Genomic DNA, 18694 nt, shown 5'->3' with positions numbered 1-18694 from the left:
AGATTGTCAGCTGGTGTGAATTGATGGAGCTTCATTGAAGTCAGTGGATCTGTGCTGGTTTACAGCAACTCGGGAGTTGGCCCAGCGTCAAACTGGGTCACGTAGCTTAGCAAAAGAGGATATTGGTTAGAGATGGTCAAATGTTTACATTGTTTAAAACAAAATCTTTATTGGCCAAATATTTGCACGTATAACAGCACTGAGTTCAGTTCACTGTTATTCCCGGGGGTCGCTTTATTTGGTAGCATTTGGGAAAGCCATTAGGTATTGGCCAAAATGTTTGCAAAGCCCACTCATGTAATGAAATGTTGCATGATTGCATTATTCCGTAGGTTGAAAAGTTATACTCAGCCAATCAGGTAGCAGAAACAATGCTATGTGACTTAGGTAACCAACTGCAAACAGCTGCTGCGAATACTTTAAGCACATCCCACATGCTGACAATTGTCCTTCTGAGCTATTCGGTGAATTATTAGGACTAATAAATCCATTCAGGAAAGATTCAAATAGGCACTATTTGTAACAAATATCACAATGAAATAGCCACACCGTTTTTTCCCCCTTTCTCTGCAATGATATGCCTTCTTTTTGGTTTCATTGCTAGCACCTGAACATGTGTGTCCTGGTAGAAGCTCTTCTTTAGGCACTGTCCAGCAGTGAAGTCATCATCCTGTATTATGACATCATACCTTGTTGCCACAGACATGATTGCTGTAATAAATTCAACCTTATGACTTTAAAGAAAAAAATGATGTGAATTTAGTGCTGTTGAAAGGCCCTGGATTAAAAGCCTTGGAAATTAAAGCCCTCCATATAACCACAGAAGATCTCAACCATCTCCTGGAGGGACCAGCTCTGCGGGTTGGAGGGAAGTTCAGTGTCCCTGGCCCCATTCATTCCTTGGCCTCTGTTGACGCTGCCAAGTAGTGTCAGGTGTGACAATGGTTTATGTGACGTGAACAACAATTCAGACATATGACTGGGTTGCAGGATTAGGTGGGAGAAGATGACGGAGAAAATGTGGCTGTTTATGTACAAACCTTGTGGATTATTAGCAATAGTGACAACTATATAAATAACACATGGTTGTCACTGCAAAAGGATCTGTGACTTTAAGCACAATTTGTAAAGGATTAACAGTTCCCCTCTAGTGCCAAAAATCTGATGAATCTATGGACTATAGAAGGGGAAAAAAACAATATTCAGATCAGAACAAGGATTCTTTACCCAATTGGGGGGGGGGGGTGCGCATGCAACGTGCATGGTTTTTTGCAAATAATCTTAATCAATCCATTGATCCCTTGATTTTTAATTCTGCTAGCTCTGATTTCTTGTCTACACTATGACACTGAAAGTACTTTAGGAAAGTCTGAGATGCACTGAATTACAAACCAAGGCGAGAACTGGAAAATCGTAAATCTAACAGGGCTGCCATTATAATGTAATCAGGATTCTAAAAAAGATTACATTGATGGAAAAAACATTCCTAGACCTTTCCTGATGATGTTGGATAGTTTTCCCTACTCTGTTTTGCCTCTGGTTCTGTGTGAGATTAATATAGTTTCTTTTAAAATCTATTTTCTTCCCATTCATGCATATGACCCCACAGACTGTAAACCTGATTCTCCTCTCACAGCAGTGTTAATGAGGAGTAACTCCACCAAAGCCAATGGTGCGAAACTGCCGATGAGCTCAGACTCGGATCCTGGGCATTGTACTTGAATCAAGGCATTCCAATTGACATAAAATTAGTTCCCTTGACGACAAGTACTCTATTGAAAGGGAAATAGACAAGACTTCAGGTCCCAAATGTGTGTTCTAATCTCATTAGCAAGAGATCCGCAGATTCCACACTAGAAAGAAAGTTTGCTTCTATAATTGCCTTTCATTCAAAGCATTTTACAAACATTGATTAATTAAGCATCAAAATCCCTTTCCCAATGAAGAAAGTATTACCCCATTTTACAGAATGGTCAGTCCAGACAGAGAGGTGTGAAGGGACTTTTCCTCTCAAAAGTTACCTCTCCATCACTGGGAAATGAAAAGAAAAATCCCTATTTTTGTAGGGCTTACAGAAATCATAGTGCTTCGTGGTCCCCCTGCTGGCTGTGCAGCATCATTTCACCACAGCATTGTCACAGCTGCACTGGCCTCACATGGGCTCCTGATGCACAAAGAGAGACGTCTGCTTGGCATCCAGCTGAGGTGGTTGTTAAACAAAAACAACATTAACTTCAGTTCCCCTGAAAACAATGGGGAGGAAAATCCACATCTGCCAAATGTAAAATGATAAAAATCAGCTGGCAAAGCCATTGTTGTTCAAGCTGCCAAGAGGGTATTACAAATCAGGGAGATGAAAACACATTGAAAACGGGTAGAAATGAAATAGAATGACTTGGCCCTAGGCTATGGTGTTGCACAGAAACTTTGGAATGACTGTAATCCCATTTGTCGTGTGGATTTAATTTTCTTTATTAATCAGTTAGGCATTATCATTAATAAATATAATATCTGCTGTATCCAGCTTGCCATCTTAATGTGAATTTCCACAAACTTTAGGTGAAGCAGGAGGCCTGCTTATTATTAATCCTGAGCCTCCTCCTGCTACACTCACTCACACCAACTAGTAACTTCCACCAAGTAGTAACTTAATTGATTTCAACAGGACTACTCACGGGTTCAAATACTATGCAACTTGAGTAAAGAGTGGTAGAATAGGGCCCCTTGTAGTAGTACTGAAAACATGCTAGATGCTGTTCAAAGCAGAGCTTAATTCTCGGTCACGCTGTACCTTGTACAGTCCATTTACGTCTGAGCAAAGTGGGTGTAAAACACGACCGGTTTAATTCAGTAGCCGTTAACACCCATTTTGCACTGATTTATATAACTACCCAAGGTGCAGGGCATCAGTGAATCAGGCCCATGTTCCCCTAGAGTGGCCTAGTTGCATTACTGTAGTAAAATATATGGTATTGAACTGAATAGTTTAAAAAGTAGCGAGAATCCAGGCCAATTTTAAGCCAACTGGTGACGTACAAAATGGCATGCAGACTCAGGATGTGGGAAACGTATGACTGAATTAATAGGTTTCTAATGTTGGAAGATTCAAGTCCATCTTCCAGTAAGATAAGTATAAACAAATAGAAAACCCCACTCATCACCGCCATTGGAAGACACTTGTTTTTGCTTTGCAGTCCAACTTCTTTATAATATTATTGCTTGCCACACAGCGGCAAAAGCTCCAGATTTAGGCTGCACCAGGGATGAAATTAATCTGGTCCTTGCCCATGTGTGACACCAGGACATGCCCCATCAGTAGGATAGAAAGCATGCTCTAGCCAGTAAATAACATGGCACCGTTTGTTTTTCTCAATGCTGAAGTTTCTCTTAATCAAAGAGTTTTGTTTTAATAGGAAATAGTTGAATAAAGAGAACAGATTTTCCACTCCTCCTTTCTTTCCAGTGTTATTGCCTGCTTTTTGGTTTATTCCCAAATGCTAATGAAATCAAGCCCACTGTGTATTAGGAGCATGCTGGTGTACAGAATGCAAGAGAGGTGTGATTTGCATAAAGGTGACCTTTTGGGACATCTGAATTCAGTTCACCTTCTCAGCATTTCCATGTGGCCTTTTCTTTTTACAATTAATGCAAAGATTTGTTGCAATCTGGGAGATCTGCATGAACTTTTTTTCAGGTATTCCATACCCCCATACACTGTGATCTGGTCAGATCTTTCAGGGTACATAGGGTTTCGCCTGTCTAATATGTATGGGGCAAACTCAGGTGCTGTAGGAATGGTTTTGTTGTTGAGGCACCAGACTGGGACTCAGGAGATCTGAGTTCCAATTAGCAATAGCACTACAGAGACTCATGAATTGCCCAACTTGTTGCAATCATCATAGGTGTTAGAAGGATCCTTCTTCAGTCTATATTTTAGACTAAACTCCTGTTGAACTCATTGAGAGTTTTGGCTAAATTAGAATTGCAGGGTTCATTTCTTAGTTCTGGTTTGTCCATCATCATGCCTGAGAAGATTAGATGTGGGCCCACAGCCACAAAGTTTAGACCCGGGTCTAACTTCTCCCCAAGTATTTGGATCCCGGTTTTTGGTTTGGGTGCATCTTTGATGGGAAAATTTTCATCTGGAAGAATGTGGGGTTTCTCTGTTTTCTTAAGCAAGGACACAAAAGAAGGCTGTTAGCACATTCCCCAGGGATCCATCTAGATGGGCAGAAGCCAAATGAGAAGACGATAGCTTACATGTTACAGTTTTGTGCAACTCCACTTCTTGCATGTTAATGGTGATCATAAGTTCACCTAGCAAATCATCTCTCAAGGCCACAACACATTTTCTCAGCAACTGTTGGTTTCTTGCACATTGCTATTCAAAGAATATTAAGGCATGGGGGAGGGATAGCTCAGTGGTTTGAGCATTGGCCTGCTAAACCCAGGGTTGTGAGTTCAATCCTTGAGGGGGCCACTTAGAGATCTGGGGCAAAATCAGTACTTGGTCCTGCTAGTAAAAGCAGGGGGCTGGTCTCAATGACCCTTCAAGATCCCTTCCTATTCTAGGAGATAGGATATCTCTATTAATTTAATTTTTTTTAAAAAGGAGAAGCTTTGCTAGAAGATCCCAGTTCTTCTGGGAACTAGAGTCTGGAGCTAAGATCTTGCTCCATGCCTAGATTTCCTGGCCTGAAACAGTGATCAAGGCAGATTGCCATTGATTATCTCCAGCAGTTTTCCCCCATCATTTTCATGGCCCCACCCTGCTCAGTTTGCCAAATACTTGATGAATCGCAATTTGGTACTAGAAACCACAGGAGCTGGTATGTAAGATAAGTGCTGTGTCATGGCTAATGGGTAACCAGCATTCAAGTGTTCCATACCCATTACATCATGACTCACTTTACTGTCCATATTTATGCTTTGTTTCAACAGGGTATGGACAATTTAAAAAAAAAAATGATTTGCTTCCCACGGTGAAAGACTGAGGACTAGAAAAGTAAATTGCTGCAAATCTTGAAAAGTCTAAATCAGCAGAAATCACTTGCAAACACTAGCCAAAAGGATTTAGAATAAAATTAGCCAGTATGGCTTTAAAAGTAGGGCAATCCAACGCTTCGCCCTGTAGAGATTTCCTAGAAGGAGGAGCTGCTTTTAAAGAGCTTCTGTGTGTTTTTGGTATTACAGCAGTTTCATAGTTCTGCAAACCCCATTCATGCTTTTGAGAATACATTCCATATCCATTTACCCTAGCCAGACGATGGTTAACTGGGGTCTGAGTATGTTTGCTAACCATGTGTAAGGGTGCAAACACCAAAGAAGGTGACTGTTACTTAAATTGGGGTATGAATAGGATTATTGGTGGAAGTTAAGGAACATAAAATTGAGGCTAAATATCAGGAATATAATCCTTAAACACGATCTATTAGACTCTGGAATAGTCTCCCAAAGGAAGTGGTGCAAATACCCATTGTTTGAGTCATTTCAAGCTAGCCTAGACAAAACACTGCAATATTGGGAATAATCCTGCCCTATCAGGAGGATGAAGTAGATAACTGATCACTGATTTCTGTGATTCAATGATCATTGAGAAATCTGTGGGACTTTCGGCTGGGAGGATGTTCTGATGGGCAAGGCACTGAAGCAGAGATTCAAGAGACATGCATTAAGTTCCTGGCTCTGCCACGGACCTCAAGAAAGTCACTTAACCTCTTTGTGCCTGGTTCTCAATCTTCTGCTATGAGGCAGGTTGTATCCCTTTCTCCGTCTTGTTTATTTAGAATGTAAACTCCTCGGGGCAGGCACGGTTTCTTCTCATGTGTATTCATAGCATCTGGCATAATGCGGCCTTGATGCCATGATAGTATAAGAAATAACTTAGAAAAATGCTTCAAAATAATTTCTGTGACAAAACTTGTCCAAAGAAAGCATCATTTACCACTATTCTGTCTGGGCCAGATCCTCAGCTGGTGTGTCTCCAATGAAATGGATGGAATACTTGGATTTACACCAGCTGATAATCTGATCCACTGTTTTTTCTTTCCTTCAGTCGCTTCTCAAAAGAAACAGAAAGGGGATTTCCAGTTCTCACTCATTTCAGACCTACAGATTTCTCCAAGCAGTTATGTTCTCAGTTCTCAGTGCTTTCACTTCTCTAGCGTTCCAATCAATAATTGACCAGATCACAGTCAGAACTTGGCTACTCCTTTCCATGTATAACTTTGCTGTGTTAAAATCTACATTGAAAATGACACATGCTATAGATTTCCCCCTTTGATGTTGCAAGATTATAGTTTTACTGCACCAAGAACGTAGGGAGTGATAAAACCCACAATTTGCTGCTTTTTTGTGTCTCAGAACCAGTGGTTTAGAAATCATGATAATTTGAGGATGGTGCAAGCACCCATCCATCAAAAAGCAGTTCAGACAAAAGGTCACATATTCTTGGTGAAGCTGAGCTACTTTCTAAATAAAGAGGGAAATGCAAAATGTGAGGCAAAGTGGTGATTTCTTATGGATGAATCACTCGAAGAATCAGATCCAGATACCAAGTGGTCTCTGCCATGACTAATTTTTGCTTCTGTCTGTTCACAGTTTCCAAAAAACCACCTTCTGAGATGCATCAGCAGTGTTTCATCAGTTCCACACTGACGTTTTTTCCCCCCAGCGATGAATTTTCCAGAACAGGGATATATTTGGTTTGGGGATCTCTTGGCTAAGACAGAAAGATGGCATGTCCTCCACTGTTCCAGGGCTAGCTGTACCTTTGACCCCCTCATTCATGGTCTTTCCAGGGGCAATATTTCAAGGGACAGGCCCAGCACCTTGCACTTTTCTCAGAGTGGAAGCCTGTGTTTGACCCCATTTTTAGACTGGGTCTGCAGGCTACAGCACCCCCTGTTTACCAACTGTGTTTCCTCAGCCGGTCTGAATGGGTTTGGCCCCTGCTATAGACTTCCCTTCACGAGCCATGAACGGTAGTAAATGCAGTGACACCAGACAGCTTCTTTAAAACAACGTATTATTTATTTATCCATAGGAACGTAGCAATCAGGAGAAAAGGATTAAAACAACCAAAAGGCTGACACGCATATTAGTCTTTCCTAAAGTTTAGCACTTCCCTCAAGATTTTGGTAGGCCCAATTTAGCCCTGGTACCGCAACTATTCTGAGGTTGGGTTACAGCCTCTTTCTCTGCAGGCCCTTCCTCTCCATCTCCCCTAAGCTTCATGGAGTGGGTCTTTTAAAAACCAAGCAAGCCTCTTTGTTCTCTTTCTTCATGTGCTGCCTTCCCCCGAACCCTTTCCACAAGCTAAGGGGGTGCTGTGCCCAGTTTGGACAGAAATAAAACTTCAAAGGCCTTGACACCTGGATTGTTTGTTAAACTCCCGTAACTGGGGCTGTCTAAAGGCATGGCCTTTGATTTCCTGCAAATCTGAAAAAACACACAACGGACCGAGTTAACTCTTTGCCCCCATATAGCAGACAACATGACAGTAATGAAATATACAGAGGTCCACACAAAATTAATTTTAAAAACAATACAGATATTTCCCATATTCATAACAACATACTTGATGCATATTCTAGTGGTGCTTGGTATACAGAAATACTGTTCTTTACCAAAAAGTGTTTTATTAAGCAATTAAGAACACCAGCCAGAAAAATGTCCTTTAGAAATGACCACTCTCTCTCTCTCTCTCTCTCTCTCTCTCACCACCCCACCCCTGCAAGATTTCAAAATGTTAAGTAGATCTGCTGACTGGAACATGCTACTAATTAACTGAAGTTTGAAACTGAGGTGATATTGGCCAAAAGATGCATAGAGGCTCAAATGTTTCAGGGGGCTTGGGGCACATTTCAAACTAACCAGGAGGGTGTTTTATGTTTTGGGGTAGAAACTATGCAAAATTTGTTTTTTACCAGGAACCAGGCAGACCCATATAATTCTACTCTTCTCCTGGAATAACATCTGGATGCTTGCAGACTTTCTGAAGAGAAAAATCACCACTGTCTTCATGGTCTTTCTCAAAGAGTTTACTAGCAAATAGTGCCAATGGGTAGACCTCCCTTTGGCCTAGAATGTCCTGTTTAAATGGATATTTTCACCCTTTTATTTGTGAGACCTGTTTCCTTTCCAGTTCGCATCAGATCAGAGACACCTGGTCATGGCAACAGACCCAGAAAGCTTCCTGGTTTATCTGTTTTCTTACGTTCCCCAAACATCTTTCTTCAGAAGCCCAGAGAGGTTTGACCATGTTCTATTTTCAAGATCAGCGATGCAGAGCACTTCCCTGGCAGTGTTCCATTTCATTTCAAGGATCTGATCCAAAGAGCAAGTCGAAGAATATTGGCACCACATACTTAACTATATCTCGGGGATAACATAGCCAATTCAGTTGTTCTTTCCTGGCATTTTAAAGGGATAGTCAGTAGAGTGATTCTTTCAGTGTCTCAATAAAGGCCAGGGGACAGCCACTAGACAGCCCTAAGTCTACTGTTCTTCAGCCTGTCATGAATGCATAGCTGCTCCTCTCCATTTTGTAATCGTAAGTGATGTGACTGTTAAAAGATCCCATGTGCTTCTTAGAAGCATAACACCCCCAACCTAGATGAAAAATCTATTCGGTGAACGCTTTACAAAGCCCTTGAAGTCCTGTCTGTCTGTCCTGGTGTTTTATAATTGTCCTGCTAGGTTATAGCAGGTTCCCTGTACTAGTGTGTGTAACTTCAGAACTGTCAGTAACTGAAGTATGCAATTAGACTATCATAGGTTTTTGTCTTGTGGTTTGATTTACTCTGGGAGATTGTATTATGCTTATTCAAGGTTCTGCTGACTGTGCCGTAGACAGTAACTGCCTTCCAGACATCCAACTCATATAGTCAACCCTTGAGCATTGAGAAGTAAAGATATTTGCCCAATTAACATTTAGAGTGATTAAACTGACTTGGGCTATATTTGGCTCTAACAAAGCGGCCATTGGATAGAGTGAGATGCTTTTTATGGAAGCTGATCATGGCCAGATGAGTTCTTCTGGTTTATGTTTCTGAAATACACTGGGGTGTAAGAGCACGGGGTGGGACAAGAGAGCTCTTTGGGTTCTAGGCCTGCCATTGAGTTTCAGGACCTGATTCTGCGTTGCTGAGCACCTTGTACAGTCACTTCCACCTCTGCAAAGTAGATGCAAAATGCTACCTCATCCGAATCCTCCATTGTTCTTGGGTCTATTTGCCGCCGTTTAATTGTGTGCCCATTTTGCACGGGTGTAAGTGATGATGCCAGGCAGTGGAGAATCAGATACGGGAAGTCAAAAGCAGTGCCAGGACTACAACCCCAACAGTCCTCTGCTCCAGCGACTAGATCGCACCGTGTCACCAGCTCGGGCACTTTTGAAACACAAATGTAAAGCTCACCATTCCTAAAAGGCACCTCTCCTTCATCCACACCTATCGATTAGGGACTCACATTCCCATAGAATTTAAGCACCTCACAATCTCCCCTGGGAGGTAGGGCAGGACCATTATTACCATTGTACAGATGGGAAACTGAGGCACAGAGCGACTGAGTGACTTGTCCCAGGTCACACACAGAAAGTCTGTGGCAGAGCAAGAGATTGAAACCAGATCTCCCAAGTATCCAGTTTGCTTGCTGACCACTGAACCATCCTTCCTCTCTCATTAATCTAAGGCAGGGGTGGCCAAACTGTGGCTCGTGAGCCACATGCGGCTTTCTTACCATTAAATGCGGCTCACCGAGCCCACCACGAATCCTCCATTCTTCTCCTACTGGACTGGGGGCAGGTGAGCTTGGGACCTCTGCCTTGCAGCGGGGTGGTAGGGTAGGGGTTGCCCAGCTGGGAGGGGATTCTCGGGGCTTCTGCCCAGCAGAGCCCACCTACTGGGGCTCAGGGCTTCAGCAGGAGTGGGGCTGAAGCCCCAGAAGGCGCCTCCCATGGGGCTGAAGCCCTGAGCCCTAGGAGGTGCACCCTGGCTCTCCATCTTCTGAAGATTGTTATATGCAGCTCGGAGGGTCAGTAAATTCGGCCGCCCCAATCTAAGGCTAGGTCTACACTGGGGGGGGGGGGAATCGATTTAAGATATGCAAATTCAGCTACGCTATATTCAACGTATCCTATTCGACTTACCCCGCTGTGAGGATGGCGGCAAATCGACCGCCGCAGCTCCCCTGTCGACGGCGCTTACTCCTCCTGACGAGGTGGGAGTACGCGCGTCGATTCGGGGATCAATTAATCCGTCTAGATGAGACACAATAAATCGATCCCCGCGAGATCGATTTCTACCCGCCGAGCCGGGCGGGTAGTGTAGACTAGCCCTAAGGCATTGAAAAGGTCTTTGTTTCGGTACATACCAGGTTGAGCAAGCAAACAAAAAAATGCATGTTAACCCCACACTGGAAACAACACCAATCACGGTTTTCAAAAATATGAGCCAGTTTTGTTTATTATATGATTTCTTTTCTCCATGCAAGTCTTTCCTTGCCCTGTTGTACCAAGCACAGTAGGGAGAACACCCGGTGGCAAATAAAAACTTGTAAAAGTTCAACATTAAAGTCTTTTCTGTGGCAGCGCTAGGTCTGCGGATGATCTGGTGTGAACTCCTTCCATCCTCCTCACCTGCGTAGTCCCATTGGGCCCAGTTCTCATTTACGTTGGCAGCAGTGTAAGGAGGCCTTAAAGTGGATATAAATGTAATTTACACCTATAGGGTATAGTGGGTCCATAGCATGAGTGAGAATTCAGGCTACTGACTTCAATATGTCAGTGAGGTGAGCAGGATGCAGCCCTTGAACTTGGTCTGCAGAAGTGAGGGGCTCTGCAGATCTTAGCTGGGTGAACTTCTCTCCTCTATTACTTTCCTTGAGCATCATGTTGTGCTACTTCAGCTCAGTCAATTTACACCCACTGAGTTTCTAGCCTCTAACCCTGCACAGTTCACCTAACTAACTTGACATTATCCTGATTCCAACTCCAGTGTGACATCGGATCGTAGTGCAGCTGACAACCCTTTGCATGGCTCATGCTCCAAGATGCACCCAACATCTCGAGGAAAATTCAGTTCCTTTCCCAAAATGCTTGATGCACAGACCACCATTTCTTGTCCTGCTCATACTTACCTCTTAGGTACTGCCTTACAAACATTATCCATTCCATCCTCTGGGTCCGTGTTAATAGCCCCATTTTATAAACGGCACAGAGAGGTGAAGGGGCCTGCCCAAGATCAGCGTTAGGCCTAAAATTAGAAATTCAGAGATTGCTTGCGTCCGGACCCACGCTCTAACCAGTAGGCCATACTTCTCTCTGAGCTACGTTATGCCGCTATAAAAGACCACTTTTATATAGCTATGTCGAAAAACAGGAAGAGAGAAAGTCTTAAAATCCAGGCTTGAAATTGACAAGGATCATCAGCAAACATGACTAATCCATTATGGACATCTAGGGGTTAATCAGCACTAGCCCAGAGGCTAATCCCCTTCTCTGATAAATATTTCATTGGAAGTATAAACTGTGTCTCATTAATGTTTTGGACAACAAGATAAATGGCTAAGAGACTAGAGAGGATTAAGTTTTAAGTACTCTTGGTTACTGTGAAGTCTGATTAGTGTCATTTTAACCAGCTGTTATTTTCATCCTTGTGCCCATAAATTTGGGGCCAGATCCTCAGCAGTGTAAATCAGTATAGTCTCCATGGAGCTACGCCAGTTTACATCAGCTGAGTCTCCAATTCTTAATATGGGTCACTATGCTTCTATGTTGCACAGACAAAGCAGGAGAGGCACTACACCCTTGGGGTTTTCTGTGTGCATCTACTGAAGCCCTATTTATAGTTCTGATTTGGGCTTTTACAAGATGGTAATTTCATGCTCGGTCGTAAATCGCCCTCTGCAAACTGGTATTTGTAGGTCAGCAAAAGGAGGAAGCCAGTAACCAAAATTGCTGAACTTCTGCAGAAATGGTACAATTGTGCCACAAACACTGAAATGCAATTACGAGGCATCAAAGAAGCCTGTGTTGTATTTCATGGCACAATGCGACACGTTTGTTCCGTAGGGCTCAGCTGCTGCCGCCGACACGTTGAAGAGTTGCTTATGGATTTGGGAAGCGGATGAGACCATTCTTTTACCCAATGGGAACAGTTTACTGCATCCTCCTGCTAACCACATTCAGCCTGGCCAGTGGGAGGGCTGGGCCGTACTGGTGACAAATACTGCATGGAAAGGTTCGCTCTTCTGTTTCGCTTTTCCACAAAAAGTTGACAAAACGAGTTTTGGTGTCAGGTTTTTCTCTCTTTTTTTGCATTAAAAAAAAAATATGAAAATGTTCTATCGGATTATAGGCCAGAAGCTTGGCGCTGCTGAGGAGTACACAGAACAACTCGGGAAGTGGGATGGGGGGAAAAGCAGTGTTTAAGTCACCTTTGTGGTCCTGTGCTGGCTGTACACAAGGTCCAATCCCCCCGCATAAATTACAGCAGCCTTAGAGTTGCTCTAACTTGTGCCAATTGCACTGGCTCTAAGGTGCTGACATGGCAACCAGGTATTACTGGGGTGTAGGACCACCCTCTTCATGCCGCCTTTCCCCCGGCTCTGCTGCTACATCAGCATTTGGGGAGGATGTATGCATAGGAACCTCTATACTGATTCTGCACTATGGAAGGGCCCCTCTACCAGGTGATCCTGTCTTGTAGCCAGTATCTGCCTGTGCCACATCACAGGAGAGAACCAAGGCATATGAAACGAGCTTTCATTCAGAATGGGCCCCATTCTGCTCAGAAATGGTTGTAACGGGTTGGACCCCTTGGGAAGTCACTTGATGTGCGGAGATACCACTGAGCCTACCTGTTCTGCCAGCATGGGCCCCCTTGAACCTGTGCTGCTGAGCCAGGCTCTTAAAACCTCCTCTCACACACACACAGGCAGGGCCACACCCAGCTGCCGATCAGCTCTGGGAAGACTTAGCTTGAGGGACGTGCTCCAGCACTCAGATGTCCCCCTCCCTTGGAGTGCAGACCCAAAGATATATGAAATTCGCCTCTTCCCTCAATGTGGAGGAGGGTATGCACAATTTCTCCCCCGCCCCCCATTAGAAATCACATAACCTGGGTTGTATTATGACCGAGAAATAAATGTATTAACTAGAACAGGTGTATTTTAAGTAGTTAAGGAGGTAGCAGACAGAACAAGGCAGATTACTAAGAAAATAAAACAGAGCACGCAAACTAAGCTTAATACACTAAAGAAACTGGTTACATGTGAGTTCTCACCCTAAATGTGGTTCTAATAATCTTCTTCACAGGCCAGCCGCCCTTCCAGCCTGGGCCCAGTTCTTTCCCCCAGTTCAGTCTTTGTTGTTTCCAGCTGTCATCTTGGGTGGGGTAGCAGGGGAGAACTGACGACCTGGATTACCTCACTCCCCACCCTTAAATAGGATTTGCATAAGGCGGGAGTCCTTTGTTTCCGAGTTTGACATCCCTCCCCTCCCCCGCCCTTCCCTTACAGTGGAAAGTTACAAGAAGTCCCAGGTCATGTTAGTATCAGGTGACAAGACCACCTGACCCTGTGGGGCCCTGGTAGCCATTCTTCACAGGCTGACCCACAGGTTCACGGGAAGACTAAGCTCTTTTACAGTCCATTGTCCTTGTTGATGGGCCACCCACCCTGTCAGGCGTTTCCATGTTGTAGCTGAAGTGTTGGCAGTGGGCGTCACCCAAAGAAGCATAGTTGAAATACAGAGACATAGTCAATAGTCCTAATTCCAGATACAGAAATGATACATGCACACAAACAGGATAATGGCATTCGGTAAATCATAACCTTGCCAACGATATCTCACATGAGCCCTTGCAGAAAGTAGATCTCAGTGATGGCATATTCCTATCATAAGCATATTTTCATAAAGAATATGGAATGACACGTCACAACCGTCTCCCTTTATAATTAGGGGGAAAGAGCCTGTTTTGGAGAAGAACATTTAGGAAGCATAGCCAACTCAGGCAATTTTCAAGTTTGTATTTGAATGCAAATACACTCTCAGATGTCAAGTCACCTCGCCTTTCACTGCAAGAATTTGACATGCCTCTGGTAACCCTCAGACAACACCAGCTGCTTCCCCAAGCTAGCCAACCTTCGTGAGGCACACAGCTGGACATAGAAAAGGGAGTCTCCACAACCATTTGCTAGGTGTCCTGCTTCTAGTTTAGGTGGCCATACCAGGATAGCAGCTTTCCCCACGTAGTGTCAGTAACCGGCCAAATCTGGCACTTCCCTGACCCATTCCTTCTCAGTTCTGGGCCCCACTGGAGTGGGGAGTTGGCTGAGAGTTAAATTGTTGCTGGCATGACCCCGTATGGCTGGGCACAGCATAGCAGGCTCTAATCTGGTGCCCCCTGCCAACGCCAATATGGCCTCATGGCGGTCTCTCTTCTCACAACGCAGCCCTTCGGCAGGTTCACATATGGTCCCGCCCCCCACTTTCTGGGTAAACAGAGTCACTCATGTGTAGAGCTCATCAGCATCAGACCCAAGTCTTCAACCTGACTATAGACATATCCAGTCTCTGCACCACCTTTCTCAGCAGGCTGTTAAGGAAACCCAGTGGGCTGTTAACGCTCCATCCCAGTGACCCTGTAATAAACAGCTAAGGACTGCCTATTTGGAACCACTGCTTTCTTCCTGGGCCACTTCCTACCACAGTCTACCTCTAGACCTTTCCACCAACCCCTTCTCGCATGTACTCCTCTGCAGATCCCAAAGGGAAAAACCCTGTATCCTGGGAAACAAAGGACATGTAAGAGTCCCTTGCCAGGCCTACCTGCCCCTAAGGAGGCTCAGGTGTCTATCAGTGTCTGATTATCTTCCTGCCCCAGCCAGGCTTCCTTCAGGCAGTTCTAGGATAGACCCTGGCCCCAGCCAGCGCTTCTTTCAAGGGGTTAGCACAAACGGGCCTCTCTTCTTCCCAGTCAGCCCCTTACTGAGCTGGGCTTTTCCCCTGTTAACGCCTCCCTTGAGGTTTGGCACTTCTCACAGGTGAAGCAGGTTGGGGCTAACTGAGCCAAGAGACTCTCATTAACCCTTTCCCACCTAGCATGGGGTTCATACAGCAGGAGAAAAAAATCAGGCCATCCTGATTATCACTACAAAAGTTTTTTTTTCTCCTGCTGATAATAGCCTTCCTTAATTGATTAGTCTTGTTAGAATTGGCATGGCAACCCCCATTTTTTCATGTTCTCTGTATATATATATATCGTCCTACCGTATTTTCCACTGCGTGCATCTGATGAAGTGGGTTTTAGCCCACGAAAGCTTATGCCCAAATAAATGTGTTAGTCTCTAAGGTGCCACAAGGACTCCTCGTTGTTTTTAAAGGAAGATAGTTCAGGAAAGCTCTGACACTTGTAGGCAGCATCTAAATGTCCCCCCAGCAAACCACTGAGACCAAAGACATGTCGCTTCCTGTGCTTTCCCCTCATATGCAATACTGACCCCACCTGACATGGCAAGAATCTGGCCAGCATCTCGTTTATGTGCCGTTAACTGTCACTCTCTTAAAGCTCTTCACCGTGCTGCACTGTCCCTGATGCTTAAAGCCGGAGAAGCTTTGTTAGCCCATTCTGGCTCCTTATTTACTAAAGGCCATGAAGCACTAAAGCACAGGACGCATTGTAGCTTACTAGATAAGGCTGATCTTCTGAGACATGGAGCAATTCCCACTGAGCTAAGAATGCTGAGAACCTGGCAGGAGCGGGCCCATTAATTCATATCAGTGGCAGAAGGTCAGAGTCCAGGTCACTGTTTCCTGCTAAAAAGGGAGAAATGGCATTGACTGATTCTAGGCGACAAATGACACACAGAAAATTGCTACCAGAATGATAGGAACCATTAGGAAAGGGATAAACAATAATAATGCTGCTATCTAAATCCAGGGTCTATCCACGCCTTGAACATGTGTGCAGGTCTGGTCACCCCCATCTCAAAGAAGAGATGTTAGAATTGGAAAAGGGGCCAAAAGAGAAGGGCAACACAAATGATGACGGGTATGGAACAACTTCCATATGAGGAGAGACTTACGAGCCTGGGACTGTTCAGCTTAGCGAAGAGATGACTAAAAGGGGATGTAATAGAAGTCTATAAAATCATGAATGGGGTGGAGAAAGTGAATAAGGAAGTGTTATTTACCCCTTCCCGTAACACAAGATCCAGTGGTGACCTAATGAAATTAATAGGCAGCAGCTTTCAAACAAACATAAGGAAATACGTCTTCACATAATGCATATTCAACCAGTGAAACTCATTGCCAGGGGACATGGTAAAGGGCAAAAGTATAACTGGGTTCAAAAAAGAATTAGATAAGTTCATGGAGAACAGGTCCATCAATGGCTATTAGCCAAGATGATCAGGCAACCCCATGCTCTGGATTCCCTACATCTGCCAGAAGCTGGAACTGGGTGATAGAGGATGGGCTCACTCGATAATTGCCCTGTTCTGTTGATTCCCTCTGAAGCATCTGGTACCGGCTACTGTCAGGAGACAGGATACTGGGCTAGATGGCCTGACCAGGTAGGCCTGCTTTTATGTTGTGATGATGAGAGGGAGCCAATCAGTAACTTAAAACAAGGATTGTGTCATGAGAGTGTCGACATCAGTTGAAAAGAAAAAACTCGGCTAGGCCAATGTGGGCCGGTTCATTCTCCAGCAGCTGATGACTCTGAACACCCTGCATGCCTCACCCTAAGTGTGGTCCCGTGATCCGTTCTGGAGATGGGAACGCCAGCCATCAGCATGGCACAGTCACATCTGAAAGACACGCCTGTGCCTTCCCTCCCCCTGCAGCATTTGCAGACAATCCATTTAACCGTGGAGCCTGCAATTCCAATCAGGCCTCGCAATCTTTCCAGCCATTTTCCTGAGGTAGCATCTTGTTCTTACAAGCTCTTGCTCGGACCGCAATGTTTGGAAACAGAACGCTTGGGTCATTGTTAGCGTCACAATGCTCCCCTTGTGGTTCTCATGCCAATGAGGACCTCTCTCCCCCGTCAGAGTGCTCTATCTTTCGACACCCTGCCCCAGACCGAATGGGAACATCACTCTGTCAATTGTCCTGCATGCATGATAAAAGTGGAGTGATAAAACAACATGTTTTCATCATTGTGGGTAAGTCAAATAACAATTAATTGTACAGGGGTTATTCATACCTCTTAGTGGCTAAGCTATGCTATGGAATTAACATTATGAGCTTAAACAGGGGCTCCCTTGTTCCATAGAGGCAATGCTGGCACTGATGGCCCTGGGATAAGGAAAAGAAGAGCTGCATTCTACAGCTCTTGGTCTGGTTTCTTTTAAAGCACAGTAATATGAAGAGCAGACAATCTATTGGCTTTGTCAGTAAATAGCGAGGCTATAAACTGCAAGCTTTCTCCGTAGTTTTCAATAATTCTATGAATGGGCTTGTCAAATCAGATTGCCCGGAGAGACTTTTAAAGGCTCCTTTGAAATGCAGTTATAGTCCTCTTACAGCACTCGTCATTAGTTATTTCCAGATAACAAGTGGCATTTTGCGGCGAAACATTAATCGTAATTTTTTCTTCATTCCCAGTTCCATTGTTGATGCGGAATGTAACAGCTTTGATTCTACCTCAGAATTAGGAATAGTTTGAGAACCTAAATTAATATGCTGCTGTCTATTTTAAAGAATTTTAGCCCGTGTCCTCTTCAGGGTAAGGATATACTTTAGGGGATGAGCAACCACAGTCACCAGTCCGTAAACACATGGCTGATATCACTGATTAGAACCACCTTGACAATTAACATTTTCAAGGGCCAAAGAGCCAAAGGAAAATGTCATTCTGCTGCTATTTTAGGTGTTTTGCTCTTATTTTACAGCCTAGCTCTCTGCTTTCCACCTCTGTATTCCTGATGGTCAGGAAATGGTGATGTTTTGGGGTAAAAATGCTGATTTGTTTTTTTGTGTGTGTCAAAATAGTGAAAACCTTGTCATGAAAAACTGTGGAAAACTTTGCGTGAAATGGTGAAAAAATGTGAAGAAATGGTGAAAGTCTTGTCATGAAAATGTTTTGTGAAAATTTTGCATCTAAATTTTGAAAATTCAAAATACATCAGCCAATTCTGTGTGTGTGCGTGTGTGTATTTCTTCATCCTTTTTGGCATGGGAAGGACTAATGGATGAGAATTTACACTATCCAGGAGAAAGCTGTATTTAAAAAATCTCTAACTAAAAAAGAGAAAGTACAGTGCAGCAGTCTCCGAAGAGTTGAATAATTTTTGGCTTTACCATATTAATCACTTAGTCTGTCTAGAGCTTGGAAAGTGGTACAATCACTGCTGACAGTGCATGAGATGAAGGATCATATCCGAGGCTGATTCCTGCTCTGTGGGATATAATCAATAACCTTTATTGCTGCCTTCCAAAATTAGCCAGCTCTTTGCATTTCACATGCATACCATTGCTTTCTTTTGATACAAAAAGAAATAGAAGTCATTCTTCTTGCCAAACACTGGAGCTAGACATCGTAATGAGTCTACCAGACCTTTGAAGCATGAGAAGATATCATATGGAAAAGCCACACTCCATGAGAATATATTGGACAGCTCTTGCCTTTCCCATGCTAGAACAGAGGTGACACAGCGAACAGCTGGGATGTTGTTGTTTTTGAAT

Source organism: Terrapene carolina, unplaced genomic scaffold (assembly GCF_002925995.2).
Source record: "Terrapene carolina triunguis isolate 2854851 unplaced genomic scaffold, T_m_triunguis-2.0 Scaffold238, whole genome shotgun sequence".
NCBI classification, from domain to species: Eukaryota; Metazoa; Chordata; order Testudines; family Emydidae; genus Terrapene; species Terrapene triunguis.
This window is presented reverse-complemented; position numbering follows the sequence as displayed.